Here is a 14,471-nt window from a genome sequence, read left to right on the forward strand (position 1 = left end):
TTCCATAGTCATTCTTCCTCTTACTTGCCACATAACTAAAGCAATCCACGTAATATTCTTTGGCCTGCTGGGCTAAATTCGTCTCATAATCTGATTTTGACTTCAGTGCTATGCTGGTCACCTTTCTTACTCATGAGCCTTGTACTGGTCACCTTTCTCTTTATATGCCTTCGACAGCAATTTCTTCTTCTGCTGCTTGTGCTTAATGACATTACGCATCCATCTAACTCCTACTCGATTAACTCTCCTTACTCTAGGTATACAATTTAATACTGCTTCCTCTAGATGACCCTTAACTATATCCCATACACTACTAACATCTTTACCCTGCAGTGTTTTATGCCATGGAAGAGATTTAAGCTTCTTCATAAGAATGTCTTAATCATCTGCCTTGTAGTTCCACAAATATCCCTTCTTGATGGAATATTCCTCATGTTTTGCAATTTACCAACTCAAGACCGCATGGATTACTTTCACCAATTGGAAGCAATGTTATGGATAGACTTCCTCTGATCCTATGAACAGGTCCAATACTCTCCCATCGCTAGTCCCTTCCATGACATGCTGTCTTAAGTAATTATCTCTCACTATTTCCTTTCTGCCATGTGATCTTTCTTGCTTCTATTCTATATTTCCATAGTTGAAGTCTCTCATAAGAAATCACTCGACCTGTACTAATCCGGCGACGCATATCTAGCAGATCATCTGTGGAACTCCCTGGCCTATAGCAACAACCAACTGTATATTTTGTCTTACTGGTCTTAATCTCACACCAGATCGCTTCAGATGAATATCCATCCTCTGGCCTGACTCCTATTCTTTTTGGTTGCAATTCATCTGCTATTATCAGCAATACTCCTCCCCACATCCTATGTTCTCTATCCTCTCGGAAAATGCTACACCATTCACATTCAGTCCCTGTAACTACATCATCTGCTGTTACACAAGTCCACTAATGCCTATAATCTTTGGCGAGGTTGCACTAATCAATACCAAAAACTCCTCCCTCTTGTTCCTCATATTTCTGGCAATAATATATAGAAACGGCAACAACCTCTTATTTCCCCACCCAACTTTACTTTCTGAATTGACTACCCTATTCAATACTTGAGACTAGATTCCTCACTTGGTCATTTACGCTCACTCGCTTTGTGGATGCCTTCACACAAACTCACTTGCTTCCACCCTAATTACTTAAGTTTCCCTGAATTTGCACGTCAGCAAGCTCGGTGAACAAAGCACTCTCCAGACACCTAACACCAAAACCATTCAGTTGCAGTCCATCCGCATTGTACAAATCCTTCTTTCCGTCAAACAGAGATCACAGATCCACAAATTGTACATCATTACTTTTGCACAATCTTCGTATAGACTCATTGGGTATCAATGCCCTCCTCCTCCTCGGTTCGCTTCTGTTATAGCGTGGTAGGAGACTTACAATCTTCACCGTCTCTCTCTTCAGTGTTGCCTCTTTTAACAACTCCTTTACATTCTCTCCCAAAGAATACTTCTCGCCTCTCAAATCATTGGTACCAACTAAGAAACTCGTTTCATTCCACTTACCTTTTTGCATCCGTATGGTGTGGCTATTATCATGGACTTTTTCATCCGGGTAACATTATATCAGGATTGTGGAATACTTATTATGAAAACAGATTGAGAATATGTAGACTGCAGACACTAGCAAACAGGAAACAGAGGGGAGATATGATTGAGACTTACAAACATCTGAAAGGGCCATACAGAATTTCAATTGACAGAATTTTTCAATTTATGGAGGATGGGTAAAGGACAAGAGGGCATTCTTGGAAGCTGAGAATGAATGCCGCTAAGAAGAGATTGAGGTCTAGATTTTTCTCTCATAGAGTGATGCGTGTTTGGAATGGATTGCCATTGGATGTGGTGAGTGCAAGCAGTGTGAATGAATTCTAAGAATAAGTGTGATAGCTGGTGTGTGTAGAATGTGGCCTCCCCCTCCATGAGTCTCTGATTCCTTTGGGGTCTCTCTTATAATAATAATAATAATAATAATAATAATATTTATATATAATATATAATTTTATTGATTTCTAAAATATTTACACATATACAATGATCACCTTAAGTGACATTCTAACTTATAATGTTTACAAAATTCAGCACTAAGTGCTGCATATATGATTAATTTTCTACATTGGATTTCAATTAAAAATTTCAATTTTTGCCTCTATATTATGTATTTACAACAGATGTTCTTCGAATATTAACAATGAAGATTGTACAGAATTTTCTGTATAGTGAATGACTAATATAATAATGTTAATAATAATAATAATAGTAGTATTTTTTTTCACACTGAGAAGATTTATCAGACATAGTATTTACGTATATATATTTTTGTACATTACAAAGATTCAGTACAATATGCAGATTTTTATTTTTATTTTTATTTTATTTTATTTTATTTTATTATTATTTTTTTTTATGTTTGAGAAAGAGTGATTATACATACAAATTTCTGCATTTGCTTGTAAGGATAATTTGTAGATGAGTGTGGCAAGTTAATCCCACCTACTTCGAAGCTTGGGTTAGCTTTTATGAAGAGAGTGGAATTTAGCCTTCACTATTTGTGTTGTTGCTACTGTTTATGTATGGGGTGTAGGCATTGAATGCTAGTGATTTGTGATGTGTATATTAGTGTTAATGGTTTCTTAATTTTGTTGGTATATTTTCCAGAGTTCGTTTTTTAATGTTCTGTAGTTATTTACGTGTTTTAACTTTCTTGGTAGGTTGTTGAGTTGCGTGGGCATCTGATGTGATCTCATAAAAGAACCGTATGTGTTGTTGAAGGGTGTGGGGATGTAGAGAGTTATTGTAGGTCGTGTTATACGACATGTGTCTCTGTTGTAACGATAGGTATTGTTGAAGTAATTCCTTGTTAATGTCATGTAGTGTTTCAGGTTTTTAATGCTCAGAATTCTGTGTATCGCCATGTGCTTGTCGGATATTGGTTGTTGCTTGTAAGGTGTCCAGATCACTGTTGACACGATTTTCCTGTGTAATGTTTCTAATTTTGTTAGGTAGCTGTTTGATGTATTTGCATAGACTGTTATTCCATATCTGAGTAGGGATTCGCAGATACCGTGATATAGGAGTTTTTTTATGTTGGGTGGAATAATATCTTTAACTTGGAAGAGTTTTGCTGCGATGATCCGGAGTTTGGTATGTAGGTATTCTATATGTTTTGTCCATTTAAGGTGGGAATCTATATAGAGACCGAGGTATTTTGCGTATGTTACAGGTTTGATTTCGGAACATAGGCAGGTAGTTTTGTTGTTAATGCAGAGGTATGTGTGACAACGTATCGATTGTGATGCAGGGCGTATGATTCTTGGGTTGTGTATTATCAACATCTGTGTTTTGGTGCCGTTGATTGGAATTGCGTTTTGGTGGAAGTATGTTGTGATTTCGCTTAGGTCTTGTTGTGCTTTGCAGAGAGCTGTGTTAATGTCTGTGTGGTTTGCTAGTAGTGCCTTGTCGTCTGCGTATTGAAATATTTGACTTCTTATGGATATGTTATGAACATCGTTAATGTATATGTTGAATAGAGTGGGTGATAATATGGCACCTTGTAGTACACCGTGTTTTACTTGTATACTCCGACTGTGACATGTACCTATTTTTGTTACTTGTGTTCTGTTTGAGACGTAGTACTTGAACCATGCATGCAGTGTTCCTCTTATACCTATTGAGTATAGTTTGGTGAGTAGTATGTCATGTTGCTTTGGTCAAATGCTTTGGTTAGGTCCAGCAGTATAGTTCGCCCACCGTTTCCAGGTCCCTGCTTCGCATCTTTCCAAGAATAGTCGATTCATGCTGAAGGGGAGAAAAAAATGAAGGACGTCCGAATTGGTCGCCAACACGCGAAATCACGTGCTTTATAGGGAAAATTTTCCAACTGTTATACAAGCAACATAGTTAACTACAATAATCATAAAAGAGAAGTTAATTTATCGACCGGTAATAATAAACAACTCATCCCACTTTACGGACTGATTACCCTATTATCGGAATGGATTCTTCTTTTTCTGAGATGCGCAGAAGTGTCGAGGGACCTCAAATCGGTGGGCGAACTATATATGGACGGCGTACTGGTTTTTGTCGAGAGCTTTGTTTATTGTGTCGGCGATGTCTTCTAATAAAATAATGTGCTTTTTGTTTTCTGAAAGCCATATTGGTTTTGTGAGATGATGTTGAGCTTCTGTAAATAGTTCTGTAGTCTGGTGTGTGTTGTTTTTTCTAGAATTTTTGAGATGACTGGTAGTGTAGCTATTGGTCTGTAGTTCTGAGTATCGTTTCTTTTGCCGTGTTTGTATATTGGCGTAATTACTGTTTAGTTGTTGTGGAATAATGCCAGTGTCGAATATTATGTTCACGAGTTTCAAAAGTATTGGATTTATTTGTTCAAAGTGTGTTATAATGTCTGTGAGTCTTATTTTATCTATTCCTGGAGTAATAATAATAATAATAATAATAATAATAATAATAATAATAATAATAATAATCGGCCCAAAAAATAGATTCGTTATTGAACGCAGTTGTTCATATTTTCAGTCAGGATATCCAAATGGAATTTGGTTTAGATAAATGGGCAATTTTATCTATTAAACGAGGAAATATTAATGACACTAGTAGTTTTAATCTTGATCAAGAGAAATATATAAAAGCAATTTCAGCTGACAAACACTATAAATACCTAGGAATATCAGAAGCCAATGATAATCTCCACTCGAAAGTTAAACAATAGTCAGCATCAGAATACATCAAAAGAGTTAGAAATATTCTGAAAACAAAACTAAATGGATTAAACACAATTAGAGCAATGAATACTTGGGTTATACCAGTGATCTGATACACAGCTGGCATAATAGATTGGTCAAAAGAAGACCTGGACAAACTGGACCGACAAACTAGAAAACTAATGACTATGCATTACATCCACGAAGTGATGTTGATCGGTTGTACCTACCGAGGGGAATAGGTGCAACCGAGGGGTCTGCTGCAAATGAGACAGACTGTGGAAGAAGAAGAAATTGGTTTAATAAATTACACCGACAATAGCTTTGAGCCAATGCTTCAAGCAATTACACAAGAGGGCCTTCTAAAAGCAACAGGAAACAAATCCGATTAAAAAAAGGAACAACGAAATATCCGATATGTGTCCTGGAAAAATAAACCCTTGCATGGACCAATTTCTTCGAGATACTGAGGACTACAGTTGACGTGAACGAGACATGGCAATGGCTACATTATGGATATATTAAAAAAGAAACAGAAGGATTTATTCTAGCAGCTCAAGAACAGGCATTACAAACTAATGCAATGAAAGCAAAACTTTTGAACATCAATAATAACAGCAAATGCAGATTATGCGACAGAAAGATGAAACTGTAGAACATCTAATCAGTGCCTGCAGCAAAATAACTCAAACGGACTACAAATACCGGCATGATCAAGTGATCAAAATAGTTCATTGGCATGTATGCAAAAAATAAGCTTTTCCTACTTCTGATAACTGGTGGCAGCATAAAATAGAGACTGTATTGGAAAACGAAACAACAAAAATTCTCTTTGACTTTAGAATACAAACTGATCGGCATTTGAACACAATAGACCTGACATTACAATTATCGAACATCGACAAGTTTGGATTATTGATATCGCAGCACCCAGTGATAACAACATTAACTACAAAGTTAATGTTGTAGTTAATGTTGTTAATGCTGGAAAACATAACTAAATATCGAGATCTGGCAATCGAAGTTGGCCGACTGTGGCTTAAACACATCATAGTCATCCCAATAGTTATCGGTGCACTTGGCGCAATTTCAAAGAAGCTATCCAACTATTTACTGCAATTAAAAATCAATGAAGTGACCCCATATGACCTACAAAAAACAGCATTACTTGGAAGAGTCCTTATTTTACGACGCTACCTGATGGACTATTCTTAGATTATTGGGTAGAATCTGAATTTTTCTGTATCACCAGTCAAATTTTTATTTATATGATATCTTGTTTATGAAACCCAGCTGTTGTGGGTTGGAATTTCAATACTTCTCTTTGAGTTAACTTATTGTCCAGCTTTGTTTACTTGATGCATTTGTAGATAAGTATTGTGTCTTCGGAAACATTAAGGAGTACCACCACATATCAAATTTCTGAAAGATTAAAACGGGGAATAATAATCCGATTTCTCGGCATTAGTGGAGTTGCCATCGAACGCTAGGTTCCATGAAAATTAATCGAAAAAATAGTTAATCGATTAATCGAAAGACAATTCCTCGAAAATGCAATTCATCGAAAAATGCAATTTAAAAACAATTCACCGAAAAATGTAACTAAAATTTCATTAAATTGATCCAGCCAAGCGGCTGCTAATATCATTTCGAAACATTTTTTCGAAAATGTTATGATAAAAGTGATCCATTTAGAACAAAAACTGAACCGTGCAGACAGCTTCTTGCTGCCTGCACGATTCAGTTTTTATAGCGGAATTAGTAGAAGTTGTCGGTACTTCTTGTACCGACAACTTCTACTAATTCCGCTAAGTCAGAGAGTTATCGTAATACATAATTTCGACACGTTATTTCTTTTTTGTTGCTCCGAATATAGCTGAACTGAAAACTGGAACGGTTCGACATTTTCTTGTAAAAGTTTCAAATAGCGAATCTGATTCAGATTCGCTATTTGAAACTTTTATTCATCCCATAATAATACTACAGTATTTGAATTATTATGGGATGAATAAAATTCATCTCATAATAATTGCTGTATTGAAGTCGCATATTACTACTGGTAACAATAACAATAATGGAGCCTGCGTAGGCTGGGCTTTTCCTCCCGGAAACAGGCAAATCAGTCCCACGAACAACCATGAAACGGTTATGGAACAAAAAAGAGAATAAGAAACCATTTTGTTCTATAATTATTCTTTATTAAAGTATCATTGCTATCCCACTCTGCTCGGTTTAGTATTTGTTCTAAATGGATCGATCGCTTTTATCATAACATTTTCCAAAAGTTAACATTTTTCGGTGAATTATTTTTTCTATGAATTGCATTTTCGACGAATTGTCGTTCGATGAATTGTTCATTCGATTAATTGCTTTTTCGATGAATTGTCTTTTGATTAATTGCCTTTTCCATGAACTCCCCTGATACCGAACACTAAAGTACTGTAGTCTGCTTTGTTATATCAACTACGCAGTTGGATCCCGCTTAAGTGTATTTCATGTCGTATTGTCATCTTTTTTTCTTGACAAAAGGTCCTTTGTAGAAAGCTTCTTCGCTTGGTTACAGAGTAAATTATACTTGACAAGAAATTATTGTTTAGTCCTGTTGTATCTTAACGGTTAGGCTATTTGCATATAGAGACTGTTGACTTCACATCAAATGCCTCAGAATCTCATAATGCAATGCACACTTCCTGTCGGACATATGTATTGCATTATGGGAATGGTCACGACCCACATCCCCAAACCGGTTTTAACCTTCATTAAGGTCTCATCAATGGGAGCCAGACCCAGGAAGTTACCAATGCTGAATTAATCAGAAGTCACCTGTTTTTCACAACAAATAGTGAAAAGGTATATCTCACGTTGTTATCAAAATACTCCGGATTAGAGACAACTGTAGAAGCACAGTTGTGCACTGTGGGGTACTGAGGCAATCGGTGTGAAGTCATCAGTCGCTATATACAGTATAAGTAGCCAAGTCGTGAAGATACTTCACCTGCAAACGTAGTTTGCTTACACTTGGACAGAGAATTAAACAATAATATAATGTTAGTATTATTACATGACACCTGCAGGGAGTCCACCATCATCATCATCATCCTACACCAGCGCCATCTACTTCCCCCCACTAGTCTTTTTACAGGCGATCACAAACATCCATGCCCACGGCGGGATTCGAATTTGCAGCCTTTTGGGCTGGAGAGCGGATACGCTAACCACTCGGCCAACCAGGCCGACTATTTCTTCTCAAGTATAATTTTGCATATTAGATAGCTACTGTTTACTCTTTTGTAAGAAACGCTTCTAGTGTCTTGTCTTCATCCTGAAAGAGTTATCAAAAACAGATTCTCTGCTTTTGATAACTCTTTTGAAAATGTTTTGATTTCGTCGGTCGAATAAAGTCTTATGCCGCAGCTGCCAGAGAATTATTACAGTAACTTTGTGATCACTCTTTTTTTTTTTTAAATAAAATATTTAGTATAGCCACACAATTTATCTACACAACAAAATCATTAAAAATAAATTTTTAATGTTTTTCTTTTTTAGCGGAAGATATGCATGGATGGCAAGGAATAGTCTACAACATACTAAATTTTGTAGAATATTTCACAAGAAATATTCTACAAATTAAATTAAATTAAATTAAATTAAATAGTGAATAATGATATGTGCTCCACAATATTAAGAACATTAAAAAGAGAAATGAGAGATATAGCACAAATTAATATAATACAAGAAAAACAGTGGAGAGAACATCATAAGATGTTCTCAAATATCTCAAATGTTTTCATATAATGCCTTATACCTTTGTATAAGGGTGCTCGAAATTGACCACAGATGGCAACACTATCGGCACGATTTTTTTTCTAGGTTGGGACATCTATCATAAGCATCCATGTGAAATTGCAAGTCATTCTATAAAGTAGTTTGTTATATACAGCTGTTTGAAGCAAAAGTGTTGTCGGTATCCCTTGAAGCGGATAAAATTGAGTACAGTGCGATTATAAAATTCTTTGTAAAAGAAGGTTTAACGCCAGAAGAAATTCATTCGAAGTTTATAAACGATTATGGGCACTCTTCTCCTTCGTTTTCAACAATTAAGAAATGGGCTGCCGAGTTTAAACATGGCAGTACCAGCCTTGAAGATTATCCACGTGAAGGAAATCCAAAAAGTGTAACAACAAGACCAGAAATCATTGATCAAGTATTGGATGATGGTATTGGATGACTGGCGAGTCCAAGTGCGTGAAATTGCTGAGACTATACGCATTTCAAAATAACGTGTAGGATATATTTTGCATGAAGAATTACAAATGAAACAGCTTTGCGCAAGATGGGTACCGCAGTTGCTAACAGCAGATCAAAAACGCACTTGCATGAAAATATCTGAACAGTGCTTGGAGCGATTTGACAAGAATAAAACTGATTTTTTTGTGCGTCGATTTATTACTATTGATGAAAATTGGATTCCCCAAATACACAACAGAATCCAAATAGCAGTGAACACAGTGGACAGAAGCCGATTGTTCAGCACCAAAGAAGACAAAGTCGGTTCCATCAGGAATAAAGTCAATAGCATTGGTCATGGTGTACTGGGATGCTAAAGGCATTTTGTGTATTAATTATAATTATTTAACAAAATTCAGGTAAAACAATAACCGGGAATATTATTCCGATCTTTTAAGCAGACCACACGAAAACATTCGTGAGAAAAGACCCGGTTTGCAGAAGAAAAAATCATCTTTCATCAGGACATTGCACCTGCCCACAAAGGTGTTTTGGCAATGGGAATATTAAGGGATCTGCACTATGAATTGTTGGAACATCCACCCTATTTCCCAGATTTGGCTCCCTCTGACTTCTATCTCTTCCCGAAACTAAAACTTTTCCTCGCTGGTCAGCTTTTTTCTTCGAATGAAGAGGTGATTGCAGGTGTAGAGGGGTATTTTGCAGATCTCACTGAGAACCACTACAGGGACGAGGTAATGGCGGTAGAGCACCGCTGGAATAAATGTATTATTCTTAAGGGAGATTATGTTGAAAAATAAAAATAATTTTGAAATTATACATTCGTTTTTTCATTGTTAGGCCGAGAACTTTTCAGTTTTTCTTCGTAGATGAATAATTTTGTGCACGTTGCAGCAATGTCTTTTAATCGATATAGTTTGCTTGCTATTATTCTGAGTTTGTTGTGTAGGTAGTTTGTATGGCTACTCCAACTTTGATCGTCATCGAAATGAAATTCGAGATGGCGTATTGTTTTCACCTGTGCAATTGTTGTTGTTTTAGTATCAACGCTTTGTGTATAGAGGGATGGATGTCTGATGGTGCGATGTTTAGTTTTTACGGATTGGGTCTGGAGGTTTTTGAATATCATTAGCGTCGTGTTTTCAGGGTTTATATATATGCCATTTTCAGTTAGCAAGTTGGAGATCAGATTGATGTCCTTTTTCACATTTGTGTAAATTGGAAGATATTATTTTGAAGAGGAAGTTGGCTAATGTCGTGTTTGTATATGTTTAACTGACTGGGAAAAAGAACAGCTCCTTGTGGTACTCCGAAGGTTACTGGTACTTCTTTGCTGTGTGCTGATCCTATACACATTATGTGCTTTTTGTTTTCTATGTATGCTTTGAACCAGAGGAATAGACGCCTCCGGTTCCGATATGTGTTGGTTTTTTTCAGCAAGGTTTTATGTGTTAGTGTATCAAATGCTTTTATTAGGTCAATAAAAACGACTAATACTATTCTGTTTTTATCTAATGCAGCGTTTATTAGGTCTGTAAAATCTTTCCAGAGTGTTGTTGTTCCTTTATGTTCTTGAAAACCATATTATGTTTATGGGATGATGTGGAATTTTTCTATGTATGTGGAGAGTTTTCGATACATAATGAGCTCCATTATTTCAGTGATTACAGACAATGTGGCAATGGTTTTGTAATTACTTGTAATGTTTCTTTTTCCATTTTTATGTATGGGAGGGAATAATGTAGTCTTTAATGTTTAAGTTATGTGCTTCGTTTCGAAGATTTTATTTATCAACTTTAGTATAACAGGACATTGGTTAGTTGAGTTTCTTTTGGTGTCTTTTGATCTGATTTGATTAAATTCCTCAAGTAGCACAAAGTGCTGCATGAAGAATTTGGACTCATAAGAAAAGCTGGGTTTTTTCGTTTCAGAGACGGTGGCTTTATATGTATTTTCTAGCGGTGCACTGATCAGGTGCCAGGTTTCCAATTCGGTCTAAGCTGTTGTTATTTTTTGTTTCTATAATAGTTTCTGATTGCGGTTCTAAACTCTGTTATTAAGTAATTCTATTTTCTTTTGTATTCACCTTGTAAATCTATATTGTTAGGCAACCTCTTGAGTTCTTTGCATAGGGTATCTTTTCTGTGTATATCTATTAATTTGTCTTCTCTTATCCGTGGATTCCCTCGGGTTTGGGAGAGTATTTTTATTTTTGTTATATATTTTATAAAATGTAAGTTTCAGATTAGTATATATCGTATCTACAAGATTTTTTACATCACGGACATATTAGGAGATTACGTATACTTAAAAAATAGATTACTTAAAAAAATATATAACAGCATATTGGTAATATTATTTATGCAATTTAAATAAGATATTTTTTTCTAGCATTCTGTACTGAAAAAAATTATATAGATAGATAATCGTATAATCTATCCTGTGCAATCTATAATTTATGCAGCAGTGGCATTCTTTGGCTGAACAGTTGCTGCTGTCAATCTTTATCGCATACAAACAGAATATCACGTAAGCCAACTGAAGTTGATCGAAATGAATCAACAAAAAAAGAATCAACGTCTTCAGCAGGCAATGCTCTGAAGTCCATTCAGTGCGTATTGCTTAGATAGGATTTTAAACCGCATATTGCATCTTTCAACGAATTATTACATTAACTTTATGATTTACGACCTCAATTTTCTTCGGTTGAGCCTCTTGCTTATTGCTTTAGCAACTTTCAGCAAACTCCTAAAGTGATCGCAAAGCAATTTATCAATTATTTTTCGATTTTCCTGCTAGCCATATACATTGACGAGAGGTTCGGCAACAGAAACATGAAATGCTGACGAAAACAGATGTTATTTAATCGATAAATGAATCTTTCAGCTTAAATTTATGAGAGATAATACAGTGAGTATAACGTGCAGGTAAAATATATTTATTTCTTACTCGGCTTCGACAATCATTTGTAAATGTAAGTGAGCGATTATGAAGGCGTGTTTGGTTTTATTTTAGTAAGTAATATGCCAGAGACGAAGCGAACGAACTGCCAGATATTGGCCACCTTAGACCTTTCACTTTTCAGTGGAAATCAAGAATTAGGAAGTAATCAGTTAAAAGAATCAGGAGGTATGACGAGAATTAAATCCCAGTTTAAATAATTAGCCTTCGTTTCACTTTATTTTAAGTCATAATATTTTGCTTATTTAATTTATTTAATATTTAATAGTGAGCTTTTCTCGCTTTTCTTCTCTTCTTGCTTTCTGTGGTCAAGAAGGAAATAAGAAAATGCGCCCAATGTGGTTAGAGGGCGCTGTGGTCAGTTTGTGTAAATGCGTATAAAATGCAAATATTGAAGACATAATAACGTGCTTATATACAATTTATATAATACATATAATTTAATATAATTACATACAATTTAAGAGATAATACTACAATTTTTCACATGAGGTGCAATTCAGATTCCAATTTATCTCGTACTTTGTCCAATGAGCAGGTCATATAGCACAACAGTTCATGTGTTATTAGTAGTAATAACGATTTTAGTAATAGTTTACAATCAATTATAGTTCAGTTACACAGGATAGATTACACGATTATCTATCTATATAATTTTTTTCAGTCCAGAATGCTAGGAAAATATCTTATTTAAATTGCATAAATATTGATATTAACAATATGCTTTCACATATTTTTTCAAATACATATTTACAACGATTCATTTAAATTTACAATGATTCACTTTTTATTACATCGATTATAATATTTACTTGTTTCTTTGGGAGGCATTTCTGATTTCTTCCTCGAAGCTTTGCAGAGCTTATCTGAGGAAGATAACTGATGGGGGTGGTTTCGTGGTTTTGTTTCTATATCGCAAGCCAGGTGTTCATTTTACTGTTTGTAGGTATGTGCTTGGAAGACTACTACTACTACTACTGCTTGTGCATGGTTTAACTTTTTTTGCAAGTGGGGTTGGATTTGAACATGGTGTATTTGTGTACTTGAAGAAGTGTCCTTTGAGAGAGGTTAGTTATAAATGTTGTCTGTGTGTGTGTGTGTGTGAGAGAGAGAGAGAGAGAGAGAATTTTTCTAATTTTCATTATCGTTATAATATTTATATAGTGCCTGTTTCAGCTCCTTGTAGTTCCCTAGGTTTCTGTAGCCGAACAGCAGTTTGTTTATCATGTCAGTTACATAGAAGTTTCGGGTGGCTTTGCCATTGTGATTATTGTACTTATATGTTATGTAGTTTGTTGAACGTGGTCTTGCTATCTGATATGTTGTTCTGATTACTCTGTAGGTTGGACTGAATTAATGTTTTAACATGACTGTGTAGCAGCATAATTGTTTCACCTTAAATATTTTGTGTTCTGTCCATGCTGCCTGCATAAGTGTGGGTTGTTCCCAGAATATCAGTTTTTACCATTTTATTTTGCAACAATTGTAGCCTGTTAAGTTTGCAGTCTGAGCAGAATGCATATGATGTGATTGCATATCTTAAAATGTTTTCATATAATGCTTTATAGATCAGTATTATTGTGTATTGTTGGGAAATATTTTTTAATCGATCTAGTTTGCTTGCTATTATCCTGAGTTTGTTTGGTAGGTAGTTTATATGGCTATTCCGACTTTGATCAGCATCAAAGTGAAGTCGAGATATCATGTTGTTTTCACCCTTTGTGATGGTTGTAGTTTTAGGATCAGCACTTTGTGTATCGGAGGATAGATGTCGTAGAGTGAGATATTTAGTTTCTATGGGTAAGGTTTGGGGATTTTTGAATATCATTAGCTTTGTTTTTCCAGGGTTTATATATATGCCATTTTCGGTTAACCAGTTAGTGATTTGATTGATGTCATGTTGCATATTTGTGTAAGCGATATTTGCATTGTTGTTGTGAATGGATACTATGGCCATGTCATCTGCATATTGGAAGATTTTACTTTTTAGGGGAAGAAGGCTTATGTTGTACATGTATATGTTAATCAGAATGGGAGGGAGAACAGGTCCTTGTGGTACTCCACAGGTTACCAGTACCTCTTTGCTGTTTGCTGATCCTATGCATGTGATGTGCTTCCTGTTTTTCATGTATGCTGGAGTAGACGACAGTAGTAGGGTGGTCACTTCTGACCAAATCAAGATCAAGATAAGATAAGGAATCGTGATGTGATTGGTTGTTGAGATCATGATGTCATTGTGTGTGTGATGTCATGAGTTTGGAATGTTTGGAATTTCCCAGGGGGGCGTATGTGTTAATGGCTTCAGTTCTTGTGTTTTGGTTCACGTATGGAATTATGGGTGATGGTTGAGATAAGGATTCGTGTTGTGATTGGTGGGGCACTTCTGACCAGATCAAGATCAAGATAAGATAAGGAATAGTGATGTGGTTGTGTGTTGTTTTCAGATGTAGATAAGTGACATCATTTGTTAGTTGTCAATAAGTG

This window comes from Typopeltis vanoorti, chromosome 5, assembly GCF_054136105.1.
Source record: "Typopeltis vanoorti isolate ZY-2024b chromosome 5, IOZ_Tvanoo_1.0, whole genome shotgun sequence".
Lineage (NCBI taxonomy): Eukaryota > Metazoa > Arthropoda > Arachnida > Uropygi > Thelyphonidae > Typopeltis > Typopeltis vanoorti.